We start from the raw sequence: 17,509 nt of genomic DNA, 5'->3' as shown, positions 1-17,509 counted from the left end.
TCACTATCTCTCATTGAGGAAAGGATTCGTGTGGTGGTCATTACCCGGCCAGCTGAGTGTGACTGTACCAGATACTCCCTGAGAATTCACATGGCGCGTTGGCTTTCAGAACATTGCAACGCTTTTCTGGAACTCCTATTTCTTCTTCTCTATGCCCTCCACTCACTCCTACCATGACCCCACAGTCATAGATAGGTCCTGGAGACGATGAAATTGTACTTCAATAACTGGTGCCACCTTCATTCTGTCAAACTCTAACCTGTAAGGTCTCAGTCCTATAAAATTATTTATAATAAATAGATCCTACTGATACCATTGTGATGAATTGGTTATTAATAATAGGAAAGGAGCAAAGTGGAGAGCCAGACATGATAAGCGTGGCCGTTCGGGCAGCTTTACTAGGAAGCTGCAACTTTGCACTCCCCAGGAAACCACTGGTCCATTCCCTGCAGATTACTGGGGGAAGGGACTGGACATAAGGGAGGTGGACACATGCACAGTGAGTTGGGGTGACATAGGGAAGGTGCCTGTCAGTCAAACGTGGGAACAGATATCATTGGCCAGAAGGGGCAGGGCCACTGCAAGCCTGTGAAAATTTGGGGATACATAATTCCCCAAACAAAGGAGCTCTTGGCTTTCGGCTGTCTCCTGGCTCCCTTGCATTCGCCCGTGTGGCCCACAGCCATGTGGACCCCACACACAATGGACCAACGAACTACAGAGGGAAGCACAAACGAAGCTCGCCTGATGCTGAACTGGACTGTGCCCTACCTAACATGGCGTGAGGACTCTGGGCAGCAGCTTTAACTCTTGCCCTATTGAAGTCACAGATACACTCCTTCTGTGGCAGGACAGAGGGAAATGGAACCTTGGGAACTCAGGGGTGTAATTCCACAGAAATAAAACTTTTGACAAAACCCCAACCTCCTGTGGGGGCCTCCGGAAATTCTTATTCCAGCAGCAGCACCCCAAAAAACCCACTTCCCCCAGCAACAGGCGAGGGACGAGGAGATCTCCCCACTGATAACACCACCAGAAAGGGGCCCAGGCTTCCTAAAATATTAATTCTTTCAGTATTTCCAGTTCCGTGAATCGGAAATTCTTCATGATGACGCTTATTAAGTGAATGATACAGAGCAGATGATATTTCATAATCTATAGACTCAGAGGTATACAACATGCAACTCCCTTTTCTGGTATTTCCCCATAACTGAATTCTCTTTTTAGCTTCCCCTCCAGCATGATAGTAGAAAATGCAAATTTATTTCCAAGACAATTCAGACATAGCAATGATTTTTCAGACATTTCAAGTTTAAAATTCAATCCATCTGGCTTTGAGCTGTCCCCCTCCTCCAGGCGGGTCCACAGAAAAGGGACTGGGCCTTGGAAGAGGAACATTGCCCCTGGGACCCTGCTCTGTCCTGCACTGGCAGATGCTGAGGCGGGACCTGCGGGGCCAGGCTCCTGCAGTCCCCTGAGTCGCCCGGGCCATCCCGGGTGGGATATTGACTGAGCAGCATGCTGGTTTCTTCCTCAGCCCTCAAGGGCACTGCAGTTCAGGGATGAGCCCTTGCAGCAGCCCCGTGGCTTTGGGAGGCTCCCCCTGGGGGACTCCCAGCCTGGTCCTCTCAGCTTGGACATTTTCTACTTGGCTGCTGCTCCTTCCCCAGGAGGATTACATTCACTTAATTAACAAGCTCTCAAATAATCATAATACAATTCACTTTTAATAGTGATTGTTAAAAATTGCTGTTTCGAATGAACTGAAAACTGAATCATCAAATATTAATTTTTAGGACCAAAGTCAGCTCTGAATAATTTTCCTTCTGCACACAAATGTCCTTGAGGACACTAAACAATTCATTGACTCATACAACTTTCCCTTCCAAGCACATTTCTCTTGGGGCGATGGCTGGGACGGAGGTGGGGGGGGGGTGGGGGGGGAGGCGGGCATCACTGAGACCTGAGACAGAACACAAAGTGTATAGAGATGTCTCTTTTATTTCCATATAGGCAGCTCTGTCAAGGTTGTTTATAAAGTTACATTCTACCAAGCCAGGCCCACTTCATGCTTATATCACCAGCACTGTTCTCGTGTCATCTGCATTCCAGAACTTACTGTGCCTTTGGGTTGGCTATCTGCAATGCTTTCTAACACTCCTAACACGTCGTACAGTTCACATGGGTGTGCAGTTTTATTCACTTTGTGTTCTGTAACACTGGGTTCCGAATACTTTTATAATGAAAGGTGAAGACTTCTGGAAACAGCGCAAAAAGAGAAAGGGGGCACCATCCATTGCTCCCTACATCTCAGGAGAAAGAAACAAGGAGCTGCATTCTGACTCAGTATTATTGTCAAAGTTAAGCCAGAGTATGACTCGCTAGAGCAGCGGTTCTCAACCTGTGGGTCGCGACCCCTTTGGGGGTCAAACGACCCTTTCACAGGGGCCGCCTAAGACCCTCGGAAAACACATATATAATTACATATTGTATTTGTGATTAATCACTATGCTTTCATTATGTTCAATTTGTAACAATGAAATTGGGGGTCACCACAGCATGAGGAACTGTATTAAAGGGTCGTGGCATTAGGAAGGTTGAGAACCATTGGTCTAGAGAGAATGAGACAATAATAATGGCAATCTTTCTTCAGTTCAGAACAAAGACAGAATCACCCCTCGGGAGGGGTGGAGCACGGTCAGGGAAGGCTTCATAAGGAGGGGAGAGTCGGTGTCCGCAAAGAGAAAAGGAAAGAGAGCAGAGGAAACATCCCAGGCAATGCCGAACAGATAGGCAGGCATAGATTCCACAAGCGGAACTCAGCAACTCGAGCTGCCGAGCTGTTTCGTTCCTTTATTTCAGTGTCCTCAAGCAGGTGGCGTGTCCCTCAGGGGACCCGTGGCAATGTCTGGGGAATCTTTTCGGGAAGGGCTCCTAACATCTATTGGAAGGGGGCCAAGGACACTGCTGCTAAACGTCCCACCATGCACAGGATGTCCCCCTCCGAACAAAGACGCATTCAGCCGAAAATGTTAATAATGCTGACTCGGGGAAATCATGTTTTGCTTTACCTCTAGTCTGAGGACAAGACTCTGTGCAATTTTCCAGACCTGACCATGGACAATTGCAGTTTTACTGGCAGGCCTCCCGAAGGGTGGGGTCTGCTCTCCCCATGGGAGACTGGCTACATGGCCAGTGCACACATTTTCTGCAGTCAAGGCCTCAGACACCACACCCACCCCTCTCCTCCCACCCCAGTCATGCTCTGAGGTGCAACTGCAGGCCTGGCCTAGGCGCCTCCATGCCCAGGCCTCTTTTTGTGGGGGAGGCATCTCCAATGAGACCTTTCTCAGGGCATCTGCCAAGATCACCTTGTTTGGGGGCTTGAAGACACTTTTCTCCTTTCTGACTTGACATTCAGCACTTTTCCACTCCTGCCCTCCCCCTCAGCCTCCCCAGCCCCCAGGTCCTGGCAACTCAGCTCTTTCCAACTGGGCTCTAGACCTACTCACATTATGTAATTATTATTACTTTGCTTTGTCTTTGAATTATCTTAGAATTGAGTGAACAAAAGCATGCATCAATTTTCCAGATGACAAACCCAAGAGAGGTAATTCCCAGCGGGTGGTAGAATAAGGCGTAAAGGAATTGTGTGGACAGCATGGCAAAGAAATGTGACCGGGGTCAATGTAAGCATCTCCATTTAGGTCTAAAAGCGAACCTTATAAGCGTGGAGTGGGCGCCTGCAGTTGGCCAGCAGTTGTAGGGGTGGGCACACCGGAGTGTGATGATTCCCTGCTATTTGGAGCCGGGTCAGTTATAAAGCAGTTGTATTCTGTCTGGGCTGGTCACCCAGAGTAACTTGCTCAGTTCTTGGCATGCTCTAAAATGTTATTTCCTTGAATCTGTGATTAAAGGCATTTCAGTGTGTGCCATGCACACACATGACACAAAATTTCATGAGAACCTGTGCTGTCAGTTCTCCTCCTGGCGCAGGCACCCGTCTCCCATTTGCCCTCTCCAGGGGCAATGACTGTTTGCACCGCACTCGGTAGGGGTGGTCACTTTCAAACCAGAATATGAGCAAGGAAACAATTGGGTTAATTGAGGATGCTTACCATCCTAGCCAGTTTGGCTCAGTGGACAGAGCGTCAGCCTGCAGACCAAAGGGTCCTGGGTTCGATTCCAGTCAAGGGCACTCAACTTGGTTACAGGCTCCTCCCCAGCCTGACACTGGTTGGAACATGTGCAGGAGGCAACCAATTGATGTGTTTCTCTCACATCCATGTTTCTCCCTGTCTTTCTCTCTCTCTTTCCCTCTCCCTGAAGATCAATGGGAAAAATATCCTTGGGTGAGGATTAACAACAACAACAAAAATTAAACAAAAAAAAGCGATGCTTAACTTGGAGGAGAAAGACTTCTCAACATGGTGGAGAGTGGGCTGACGTGAAGAATTCTCAGGGAGAGAGACCAGGACAGAGGTGGGTTGCGATGGCTCTAATGGAAGCCTATAGGCCCCTCACTTGCACGGGGCTCTTCAAAGCCCTCAAGCTAATTTCATGTTCATAACTGTTATTATTATTATTTTTTTCTGAAGGAGAGCTCCTCAAATTGAGTAAGATTATCTCCACTAATTCCCCACTCACCCCTGAGCTAGAATTAGTCTACATAACTCCTTGGGACAAAACAGGACTAATAGTAGAAAGTTATAATGAAGCGAACATTGCTCAGACCTGGAAATTCTCCCACTCAGAGTTCTTACCAATTGGATGGGCTGAAAACTGGTGACCACATCGTTGGAACCCTTGAACAGAGGCAAATGATTGCCTGCTGAGGCGTTGAAAGAGGAAGTGATGATCTCTTCCCATTCCAGGGTTCAGTCTCTGAGGTAAGCTGTAGAGCCCTGGGAAGTTATTTTTTGGTTAAATATTACAGCAGGTACCCCAAGTCCAGGCACATATTAGTTTGCCATCTTTGTTTAAATTACTGAATTATCATCCTATATAATAAAAACCTAATATGCAAACTATCCCCTCGAACAGGAGTTCAATGGGGCGGGGGAGAGGGGGAAGGAGGCCCCGGCTGGTAGCCACTAGGGACCCTACCTGTGCATGAATTTTGTGCACTGGGCCTCTAGTAAAGTAATAAAAATACATATTCAAAGGCATTTAGTGTTCCAGAATGGCCTTTCTCAAACACATTCAGATCAGTAGCAAGTTACTGAAATTAGTTTGCAATGAACTCCTAACCTCCTACTCCTCTAGCCATGCTCTCAGATACTGGATCCCTTGTTCCAAGACAGCCAGGGGTGTTGCTATATTCTTTCTGTAAGCTCTCTGGTGGAGTGAGAAGTGGCAGCCCACCCCACCATCCCAGTAATGGTTGTTACTGCCGTGACAGTCAAGTGCAGTGGCCACTGGGTTCTTCATGCACCCTAATAGACACTTCACCGTGAGGAACCACTGGCGATAATTGGACCAAAAGTGATGCCGCATATGCTGTAGATTACTAGCGTTCCATTTCCCAGCAGCAAAGAGCTCAGTACTACATTCAAGACCCAAACCACATCCATACCAATCCCATAATCTGACCTTTGAGAGTTGGTTTTCTTGGACCACTCACACCTACTATGACATCAGTCATGGTCCAATCAGGACAATGGGAACAACCTTGGGCATTTCAACAGAGAGAACTGAATAGGAGGAACTGAGTAAGCAGGTAAAAAGTCGAAAACAGAGGCAGCAAAGATAGTAAGGGCAGGAAGCAGCTCCCAGCAGCAGGGCTGGGGAAATAAGGCAGAGGCTGGGGCTGTCAGAACCTGCCGGGCTGGGAGCCAGGCCTCGGTGAGGGGTGCTGCGCTGGCACAGCAGAGGCTCAGAAGAGGGGTCTGGAGGCAAAGCAGCTGCCCGGTGGTTCTGTCACCTCTGCAAGGCACAGGCAGGCTGGTTCTGGGGTGTGGGAAGAGCGGGCCGTTTGCCAGAATGATGCTGACAAGAACAGCAGGGGAGCAGGTCCCGCCACCTCCTCCAGCCTCCCTGTCCCTACAGAGCCTTAGCACGGAACAGCAGAGGGCATGCGTGTGGCACTGAGCTGGGAGGCAATAAATAGCTTGCTAACCAGCACAGCCTCCCCTGCCTGCAGGGGATGCCTGGTTCCCAGCCTCACCATCTGGCCCGCTGACCAGCCTTGCCTTCTCTCTGCGCCTGGGAAGTGCTGCTTTCCACTCGGAAGCCGTCTCCCCATCTCTCAAGTCCAACTGGCAATGCCCTCTTCCACTCTGCTGCACTGTACCTGCCCGGGTAACCAGGACAGCACCGGGAGCACGTCTCCTTTATTCATCAACGTGTCTGATGCCCCTAGCAAATGCCTAAGCCCATTGGTGGGAAAGGATGCACTCTCATTATTGTATCTCCAAAGTCAATGCAATACTATGGGTGGCACATAGTAGGTTCTTTAAAAACATTTGTTGAATGAATAAATTATGACTTAAGTGTTTGGCCAATTATGGCACTGATACTCTAAATTCCAAGAAGTCATATAAAAGAATATAGAAATCGCCCTAACTGGTTTGGCTCAGTGGATAGAGCATTGGCCTGCGGACTGAAAGGTCCCAGGTTCAATTCCGGTCAAGGGCATGTACCTTGGTTGCGGGCACATCCCCAGTAGGAGGTGTGCAGGAGGCAGCTGATGGATGTTTCTCTCTCATCGGTGTTTCTAATTTTCTAACCCTTTCCCTTCCTCTCTGTAAAAAAAATCAATAAATATATATATATATTTTAAAAAGAATATACAAATCAAAAGGAAGGTGAAAATACTGGACTTAAAAAAATTTCCAAGTCTATAGAATAATGTTCCTTTCATTTAGTAATTAAATATATTGGGTAGCTTTTCAGTAAGTTTTATGCTCTGGGAGTTTGAAAGTCTCTCCATGAGATGAATAACACACAGAGAAAATACTTGTGGTCTGAGAATTGGAGGTGTTTTTATATTTGGAAGTTTTTCCCCTATATGCTCTTTGGAAAAGATGATTATTCTTTTTTTTTTTTTTTTTTTAAAGATCTTTTAATTGGTTTCAGAGAGAGGAAGGGAGAGGGAGAGAGAGATAGAAACATCAATGATGAGAGAGAACCATTGACTGGCTGCCTCCTGCACACCCCACACTGGGAATCAGGCCCTCAGCCCTGACACGTGCCTGGACCGGGAATCAAACTGTGACTTCCCGGTTCATAGGTCGAGGCTCAACCACTGAGCCACGCTGGCCAAGCAAGATGATTGTTCTTTTATGGAAGATAGAAACAGCAAAATAATACTTAGTTTCCTCCTATGAAAGCACAGCAGTCCGAACGGAGGATGCTTCTCCTTGCTGAAGTAGGGCGTCGGTCCTCTCATAGCTCTTCCCCGGGGAAGAGAAGGGCTCAGATGAGGTCTTTGGGCTCATGACTGGCCCCGTGACAACTTTGGAGGCTAAAATAATATTGATTTATCATTTGCAGGCACATTAACCGAGGGGCACGGACGCTTCAAAGAGAACGAGGCTGCTGCCTTGCTCACGAAAGGGGCCAGGAGGGTCAGGGCTCTTCAGGAGGAAGCAGAGGGAGGGAGCTGTCCTGACCGTGACGGGCAGCGTGGTGATGGACTTGGGCTGGTTTGAATGCAGCAGCCTCGGCTCACAGTCCAAAGCAGATGTGACCAGGAGCAAGACGGACAGCCTGTTCTCCGGGCCATGATTCCCAGCTGGGGTCTAGTCTGTCCACTGCTGGGGAGCACACGAGACTTGGTCGGTCGGTTGTCAGGAGGACATTCCGAGAAAAGGGAATGGCCGCCTGCCCTGTTTATTGGAATTCCGACTTAGGGGAGACTCGAAGGCGGTGCCCCTAATTATTCCTTGACCTTTCCAAACAAGCCTGTGCATATGCAGCCCCCGGGTGTTTACTGGAATCCTCATGCTTAATCCCTAGATGCCCTTGCCTAGAGGACAATGTAAACACGTGTGTCCTCCCAAGATTACTCACCTACTGATTGTCTCTAAAGATAAAAATTCCAATAAAGGCTAACAAGGCCCGAATCGAGGCTGCCTGGCTGCTAACAATCAGGTCCTCCCTTAGCCTTCCCTTTCATTGTGAGACTGCCTCGGAGTAATCAGTTCATCCTCCTTTCAGGGGCTACACTGGCATTTACACCCCCGGAGGGCAATATGGACAACTCCGTGAGATTTTCATTCAACTGCCTGTATTTCATGTTAAAAATGTCTTCATCGATGTCATGTCCTTTCTTCATTTTGGTGTTAAAATGTTATTTCTGGCCCTAACCGGTTTGGCTCAGTGGATAGAGCATCGACCTGTGGACTGAAGGGTCCCAGGTTCGATTCATGTCAAGGGTACATGCCCGGATTGTGGGCTCGATCCCCAGTGGGGTGCGTGCAGGAGGCAGCCGATCAATGATTCTCATCATTGATGTTTCTATCTCTCTCCCTCTCCCTTCCTCTCTGAAATCAATAAAAATATATTTTAAAAATATTATTTCTGTAATAAAATAATTGTAATGGGAGATGGCAGGGTTTTTTTTTTTTCCTTCTTACTTGGCCATATAAATGGTTGACAAATCTATGTAGGTTATCAAAACAAAATATTTTTGAGACCTTGCCGGGGTATGGAAAGAAGAAGCTTGGGAACTATGGTAAAGGGCGCAGGATGTATCAAGTGTATCTTTCTGCTTTTTTTCTTTCTTTTTAAAAATATATTTTTATTGATTTCAGAGAGGAAGGGAGAGGGAGAGAGAGATAGAAACATCAATGATGACAGAGAATCATTGATCAGCTGCCTCTTGCATGCCCCTCTACTGGGGACCGAGCCCACAACCCAGGCATGTGCCCTTTGACCAGAATCGAACCCGGGACCCTTCAGTCCACAGGCTGACTGACGCTCTGTCCACTGAGCCAAATTGGCTAGGGCTCTGCTTTCTTGATTGTAAGAAATGTCCAAACCTGTAGTGAATTTTTGTGAGTTTATTTGGGCCAAACTGTTGATAATTGCCAGGAAGCAAAAATCTCCAGGAACTGAAAAAATGCTCCTGCGAATGGCAGTTTTGCAGCTTATTTTATAAATTAGACTCAAAGGAGAAGACGTAATGAGCACTACACGAACCCCATGCCTGGTAATGAAGTGGGTGGGAGGAAGCAAACCGGGGAAATCTCGGGGCCTGGATAAAAAGTAAAATGGAAGGACACTTCTTTTAATTAGCGGGTGCAGGATAGTTAATAATTAACATTTACAGCACACAGAGATGGTACGTGGGAACAAGATAACCATGAGGGTTTGTGTGGGCTCCTGCTCTGGTGCAGGGGGTTGTGCCCTGAAGGGTCTGGAGAAAAGGGGATTCCTCTGACGTTTCAAAGGCATGTTATCTCAGATGCAAAAAGACCACAGACAGGCTCACTTAAGGCAAAGACTGACCTTTGTCAAGGAAGCTACCGGCTTGCAATGTGACTACCCACCACGACCAGCTTTTACTTAGGAATTTTAATGTTCAGACCATCCCATGTGGTCACTTTCGGTCTCCGAGTTTGTAAGGGCCGACATGCAGGCCTCCCTTGAGCGCGTCAGGTTTAGCATGTGGCTCCTTTTCACCCACAATCATGTGAATAATCTTGCATGGCATGAAATCCAAAAGGTCAAAAAGGGTATGCACGAAACGCCTTCCTCCCACCCCATTTTCCAGTCACCCAGTTCTCCTTCCTAAAGAAAAAACATGGTTAGTTGTTTCTTAGCCAGTGGTTTTAAACCAAAAAGACTTTCCGACATCTGTGAGATCTTGGCTTGGTGGTGGTGGTGGAGTATGTGTTTGGGGGGTGGGGTGGGGGGGAAGAGGGGGACTTGGGAGGGGGGTGGAGGGAGGGAACAGCTGCAAGGTTCTTCCTGAGAACCACAGAGCGTGTCCCAGGGGTGAGCTGTCCAAGACAGCTGCAGACGCGAAGGGCCCAGGGCCACCACAGTCCAAGCCAGCAGCTGACACCAACCCGCCCCCACCCCCATGGGTAGCAGATTGGGGGCAGGCTTCTGGGCCCTTGGCCACTAAGGAGTAAGCCTCTAGGCAGTTTGGCCCGAAGGAGGGCGCCAGGCCATTGTCAGTCCTGGGAAAGGGGACAGCAAGGGGCCCCAGAGGGAAGAGGGACAGCCTTTCCCCGGGAGAGCCTGCTAGGCAGGCAGCATGGGCCAGGTCTGGGAGGAAGAGAGCTGGGCCTGGTGGCAGCTGCCCCCTCCAGGCGGTCTTCTCTCAAGGAAGTTTGGGGACATCCTCTCCCCGAGATCTGGGGTGGTACCCGCACCCCCTCACCCTCAGCCTGGGGTGTATGGGGACGGTCCTCTCCCTGCCACATTGCCACAGAATAGCAAGGGGCAGACAAGAGCAGGGCTATGGCCCACGCCTGGTCCTTTTATTTGGGGTTCTTCAGGAGGGGAGATTTAAAAATAGCCTGGCTGACACCTGGCCCCTGTTGCTCAGTGGTTAGAGCCTCCCCTCCCCAGCTCCTACTCCTCCCAGGGGTCTCAGGTTCCATTCTGGTCTAGAGCACGTCCTGGGTTGCAGGTTTGATCCCTACCCTGATCGGGGCGCCTGCAGGAGGCAACCAAGTGATGTGAGAGTCACATGGAGTTTCTCTTTCCCCCGCCCTTCCTCCCTTTTACTCTCTCTAAAAATCAATGGAAAAAATATCCTCGAGAGGGTGAGGACTAATAAAAACAGCCCCGCTGACGAGTGGAGAGTTATATAAAGTGCTGCTTTTTATAACAGGCGATGCCTGCCTGCTCAGGTGTGAGCCTGGAGGCTGAGTGGGCTGGATACGGACGGCCCGTGGCCTCCTTTGCTGACCTCTCCGGGCGCGGTCTGAAGTGGGGCAAAGGTCGCCAGTGCAAAGCAGGGCCCACGCCCTGCCCAGCCTGGTGTTTGTTCCTGAGTCTGAAGATCAGCGGAGGCATTTCATTTGAAAGATAAAGGAGAAAACAGATTTTTCTGGGGGGGGAGGGGGGGGTGTAAAAAGACAGAATTTTTAATATGAGGATTGTTTTTTCCCCTTGAAGAGTGTACACTTTCACTTGGGTCATCTTTTGAACTTCCCTTTGTTAAACAAGAAATTCCACCAAATGATCTGTTTCATAGATGCCTCTGTCATCTGGTGTCAAATAAGGATCTATTTTAATGCATGAGTTTTACAGTTCATTTTGAAGCTGATCATCAGGTAACAGATCTCTATGGACTCCCAGATCACCCTTAGCTATGTCATTTGTGGGGTATAAAATAATAAAATTGGGTTTTGGGTCCTCAGGTGTATCATCTAGTTGGGAAGACAAAACTAGCACGAGCACGTGCGATGTCCTGCACGCCACGGGAAGATTCCAAACAGCTCAGTGTTAACTGTGAAGTCAGGTGACCATGTGTCTTCAGAGAAAGAATGAGACCAACGGCGGAAAAGGAATCCGGGAAATGGTCCAAGAAGAGGCCTGTTTGCGAGTTTAGATAAGGTTTCAGCAAGCGCTCGCTGCGTTACACTGAATCAAAGCTCCAGGAATCTTTGTTGCCTTCTGTAACCTGAAGGCTGGGTGTTGACCGCAGGCTATGTCCAAGCGGCCGTACAACCATTAGCCAGGTTAACACACACAGTGTCACGCACACCGGAAGCTCCCCTGGGCCCCTCCCGCTCAGGTCACTACTATCCGAATGGTAACCCCATGTATTCATTTACTTTGCTTTTGAACGTTACATAGTACTTACACTTTGTGCCAACCATCAAGCTATAGCCTCTCAGCTCACACCCACTGTCTAGTCCAGTGATGGCGAACCTCTAACATGCGTGTCAGAGGTGATACGCGAACTCATTTTTTTGGTTGATTTTTCTTTGTTAAATGGCATTTAAATATATAAAATAAATATCAAAAAATGTAAGTCTTTGTTTTACTATGGTTGCAAAGATCAAAAAATTTCTAAATGTGACACGGCACCAGAGTTAAGTTAGGGTTTTTCAAAATGCTGACACGCCGAGCTCAAAAGGTTCGCTATCACTGCTCTAGTCTCTGCTTCAGGGTGAGGGCAGGAGTGAGCCCCCCAGCCCCGTGTCTGTGCCATCTGCTCCCCTAAACTCAGCCAGGAGAATCTAGAGAGAATCTGCCTTTTGAAGGAGAAGGAAGGGACTTGCTTCTTCCTGCCAGCTTCCTGTTGGCTCCCTTTTCTTCCCCATCCCCATCCCTACCCCCACCCCCGACTCCCCAACCAGTGGCAATGCCTTTCCGTAGCTGCAGTTGAGTGAGTCTGTAACTTTTTAGGACTTGGGGAGCCAGACTCAGCACATCCCAAGCTGCCTGTCCCAACACCAGAGAGCTGGGCCCAGGAAGGAGGGTAGCATTCCAAGAAGAGACCTTACCCACCTCTAAGCTTCTAAATTTCAGGAATTCTAACATTATCACTTTGCTCCCCACCCAACGGGTGGTCGCTACCTCCCCAGACCTCTTTTTGGCTTGTCGTCATCTAGTTAAAATCTTTATACCTAGTTAACAATTCCTTATGTGACAGTCTCTCTATTGGAAAAACTGGTGTGGTTTTGCTCTTTTTATTGGATCCTGACTGTAGAATTATTCAGGGTTAATTCTTTTGTGCCTGGCTTCTTTCATTCATCACATTAGTGAGACTGCTGTAGTATTACATGTCGCTATAGTTCGTGAATTCTCACTGCTGTTGAGCCCTCCCCTGTGTGGCCATGCCACCATCCACTTACCCAGCTACTGTTAGTAAATATTTAGATTTGCTGTGACTATTCTTGCACACGAGTTCTGATGCATGTGTGTATGCGTTTCTGTGTCTCTTGGAAGGGGAATGCTTGCAATACAGGGTATGTAGATATTCAACTTTACTAGATTGGACCGTATGGTTTTGCAGAATGGTTGCGCCAATTACACACCCACCGGCCGGGGAATGACTGTTTCCATTGCCCACGTTGTAAACAGTTCTTGACATGTCAAAATTTTAAATTTTGGCTATTCTGCTGTGTGTGTGGTAGTGTCTCATCGTATTACATTTATTTCTGTATAACCAATTAGCCCCAAGTTTGGAGGCTTAAAAACGTTCTTACGTCCGGGTTTCTGTGAGCCACCAGTTCTTTGGGAGTGAGTTAGCTGGGCTGTTCTGCTCAGGCTCTTTCACGCACTCAGCTCTTGGCAGGAGGCCTCCTTTCCTTGCCTTGTGGGCCGCTGCCTGGTTGATCCCAGAGGGGGAGTGAGGGAAAGCTGTAGGGCCTTGGCCAGCGGAGTCAGAAGCCTCAGGCTTCCATCTGCTTTGCTCTTGCTGTTGGCAGCCAATGTCTACGGAGGGTGGGCGGGTGGAATCAGGCCCCATGTTTTGAAGGGAGAAGTCTACAGTATCCCTTACCCCTTATCCCTGGGGGACATGCTCCAAGACCCCAGTGGATGCCTGAAGCCATGTATAGTACCAAACCCTATGTATACTGTGCTATGTTTTTTCCTATATCTACATACCCATGATAAAGTTTGATTTATAAATTGGGCACAGTAAGAAATTAACAACATTAAATAATAATATAGAACAATTATAACAATACTAGAGGCCCGATGCACAAAATTCATGCAGGGGGGGAGGGTCCCCTAAGCCCAGTCTGCACACTCTCCAATCCGGGATCCCTCAGGGGACATCCCTCTCACACTCTAGGACTGCTGGCTCCTAAGTGCTCACCTGCCTGCCTGATTGCCACTAACTGCCCCCCTGCCAGCGTGATCACCCTTAACCACCACTGCCTGCTGGCCTGATTGCCCCTAACTACCCCCCCTCCCCCCTCTGGCCTGGTTGCCCGCAACTGCCCCCCACCCCGCCAGCCTGGTCACCCCTCACTGCCCGCCCACCGGTCTGGTCGCCCCTTACTGCCCCCCCCCCCCCGCTGGCCTGATCACCTCTAACTGCCACTGCCTGCCGGTCTGGTTGCCCCCAACTGCCACCCCCCCCCTTGCTGGCCTGGTCGCCCCTCACTGTCTCACCTGCTGGCCTGGTCACCCCCAATTGCCACCCCCCTGCTGGCCTGGTCGCCCCACACAGCAGCGGTCGCTAAATGGTGGTCTGTGGACCACTGGTGGCCCGTGAGGTCGAAAGGTTGGCGACCACTGTTTTAAGGAAACCTTTGGAGCAGCCGTCGCCAACCGGTGGTCTGTGGACCACTGGTGATCCATGAGGTTGAAAGGTTGGCGACCGCTGGCCTAGAGCTCAAGATATGAGTAGGAGCACTATATTAACCTGTAAGTAACTATATTTATTTGAGATCAGCAGAAACAGCTCAATAATCTCTAATCAATGTCCCCTTCTCAGTGGTTTCTTTCAGAATTGGTTTATCTTTGTTGTTGTTAATTCTCACACGAGGATATTTTTCTGTTGATTCTTAGAGAGAGTGGAAGGGAGGGGGAGAGACACAGAGAGAGAAACACGGATGTGAGAGAGACACATTGATTGCTTGCCTCCCGCACGTGATCCGACTGGACGGGGGATCCAGCCTGCCACCCAGGTATGTGCCCTTAACCAGAATCGAACTCAGGAGCCTTCAGTCTGTGCGCCAACACTCTATCCACTGAGCCAAACCAGCTAGGGCCAGAATTGGTTTAACTTTGTTATAGGAAAGCTTTGTCCATTATGAGCCCTTCACCAATTATCCTATCAGGTAATTAAAGTGTTTTCAGATATTCGAATTCTTGGTACTTTGTTGTCCTTTAGGACTTAACCTAAAACTCTGTCTTGGAAGAATTCTTAATTTTTTCAAAGCCCCACATAACGTGAATGAAATAATATTATTGTTGAGGTCAATGTACATTTTTAAACAGTTTAACAGGGGTAATAAATTAAAAAGCCTGCAGATTTTGTCTTTCCTACTTAGCGTCTCCTGGAACCCAACTGAACAATTTCTTTTCTAAGTTCGCTCCTGACCTGGCCAGGATGGACGTTTCCAGTCACCACATGAAGAGGAAACCTTTTGATACTAACTGGGTCACAAGGTGAGGTCTCCTCACAGCAGAGGGCAGCTTGCGCCATCTGCTGGGGACAGTGATAGGCCTATTCCTTCACGAAGTAATTGGCCCGAGTCGTTAATTCACTGCCTCATCACCTTCAGTATTTGAGTGACAATTACATACCTTGAGACACTCTGTCTTCTATTTTTATTTATTTATTTATTTTAAAATATATTTTATTGATTTTTTTACAGAGAGGAAGGGAGAGGGATAGAGAGTTAGAAACATCGATGAGAGAGAAACTTCGATCAGCTGCCTCCTGCACACCTCCTACTGGGGATGTGCCCACAACCAAGGTACATGCCCTTGACCGGAATCGAACCTGGGGCCCTTCAGTCCGCAGGCCGGTGCTCTATCCACTGAGCCAAACCGGTTAGGGCGACACTCTGTCTTTGGGATTATGTTTCAGATAAAAGCAAAGTATAATTTATCCTGGAGATAAAAATAAGTGTAACTCAAAATATGCAGTTATCCCAGCCATTGCCTGTTCTGAACCCCAAAGGATGTCCTAAGGAGGGGCTGAGATAATAGGTATAGCTGGAAAACAGCTAATTTCTTCAGAGCAATCATAGAGGTGTATTCAAGTGTTTCCACCAAACCATCTTCTTTCCTTCCTCCCACTTTCTCCTTCCTTCTTCTCTTCCCCTCTTTCTCTCTCCCTCCCTCCCTCTCTCCTCCTCCTCCTCCTCCTTCTTCTTCTCCTTCCCTCCCTCCCTCCCTCCCTCCCTCCCTCCCTCCCTCCCTCCCTCCCTCCTTCCCTCCCTCTCCTTTCCCTTTTTCCCCCCTCCCCTTAATTAAAAAAAAATGATTTGAGACTCTGCTATGCATCCAGAGCAAACACCATGAGTTAAATAGTTCTATGTATAGTCTCCTATTGGCAAACTTCCCAGGCTTCAAAATCATGGCAAGACTATGCTATGCACTGAGGAAACACAACTGGCAAGTAACTCGGTGACCTAGGGTCTTGGTGCTGGGCTCAGGAAACCCTGTTATTAGCCATGCTGTTAGCCCTCCGCTCCCTAAAGAGACACACAGGGCCAATCAAGGACCTGGCTTGGAGGTTCACAACCTGGCCCTGATGACTTGTTAACAATACCAACTATTTATCTGACCACTAGTTAGCCTGCAGAAATACTGAGCCCCTGAACTCTATACTCTCAGCTGGATTCCTGCTGCCCCCTCACCCCAGCCCTTTGCGCCACATCTGCACTCCTCTGTCCCCACCCCTCCCCTGAGAGCACCCTTCCTGTGTGGGGGTCTGGATGGCTGGCCTTCTCAGCCTGGCTTTCTCCATTCCCACTCGTGGGCCCTAGCCAGACCCTGCCCATGGGTGGACTCCATTTGCTCTGTGCTCCCTCTGACTCTGAAAGAGCTGGGAAAGTTTCTCAGCTTGTAAGAACCCAAGTGATTAAATTGGACCCACTGGGATAATCCAGAATAATCTCGCCTCAAGGTCCTGGACCTTCAGCACATGCACCAAGTCCCTTCTGCCATTTAAGGTGACGTATTCACAAGTCCAGAGATTAGGATGGGGACAACATTTTGGTGTGCTGTCCCTCCAGGGAGCACGTTCACGCCTCTTCCTTCCCCCTCCTCACTTCCCCCCTCCCCGCCCAGGGGAGGTACCTTTGCCTTTCTCTCTCCTAAGCTCCGAGGGTCCTTCTTTTGCCTCTGTAACTTGTTTCCTGAGCCTACACCCCCCAGCTGGTTCACTTGTACTACATCTATAACTTTAAGTAAACTTTCCCTTACCATTTGATTTCTGAGCTCTGAATTCTTTCTTTGCTGAACTCAAGAACTGAGGTCCAATTTTGCTGCCAACACCGCCGGTGACAATAGAAGGTGTTGGAGACAGAACTATTTTGTTATACAGAGGTGCTGCTCATTCCTCTTAATGTCATAGTCTCTATGGAGTTCTCTGCCGATGACCATGTTGGTTCGATTCTTTTAAACAAACAACACTGAACAAATACTCTTCTTAGGGTGAGTAACCGTAAGTGACATTTCTGAGTCATAGACTGTTCCCTTTTTTGGTTTCAGTAGATAGGGGCCGATCTCCCTTCAAAGCGGTGGTACCAATTTTCACTCACCCCACAGCCTCAACAAGTTCTTTGGATTCCCCAACCCCACCCACTGCCCTGGTCCAGGGGCCACGCACTCTGCCTTGTTGCAATGTCTTTTAACTGGGCTCCAGTCCTCACCTGTGCGTATCCACTCTGCAGTCAACAGAGCTAATCCGGCCACTGGCTAATTAATATTTCTCAGGGGCATCCCATTGCTTTATGAATAAAATCCATGCCCTTAGAATAAACTTGAAGGTGTCTCTTGCTTGGGCCTCACCTCATTTCCAGTCCCTTCCCACATGCCCACGTGTACCATTGTCTCCAGGCATATCGCAAGCTTCTAGTTTGGTCTGGAATGTTCTTCCTGCTCCACATTCTTTCCCTATAGCTGGAAA

The sequence above is a fragment of the Myotis nattereri genome (assembly GCF_964212035.1).
Source record: "Myotis nattereri genome assembly, chromosome: 8".
In the NCBI taxonomy this organism is placed as follows: domain Eukaryota; kingdom Metazoa; phylum Chordata; class Mammalia; order Chiroptera; family Vespertilionidae; genus Myotis; species Myotis nattereri.
The sequence above is the reverse complement of the archived record's forward strand: the minus strand, read 5'-3'. Positions refer to the sequence as shown.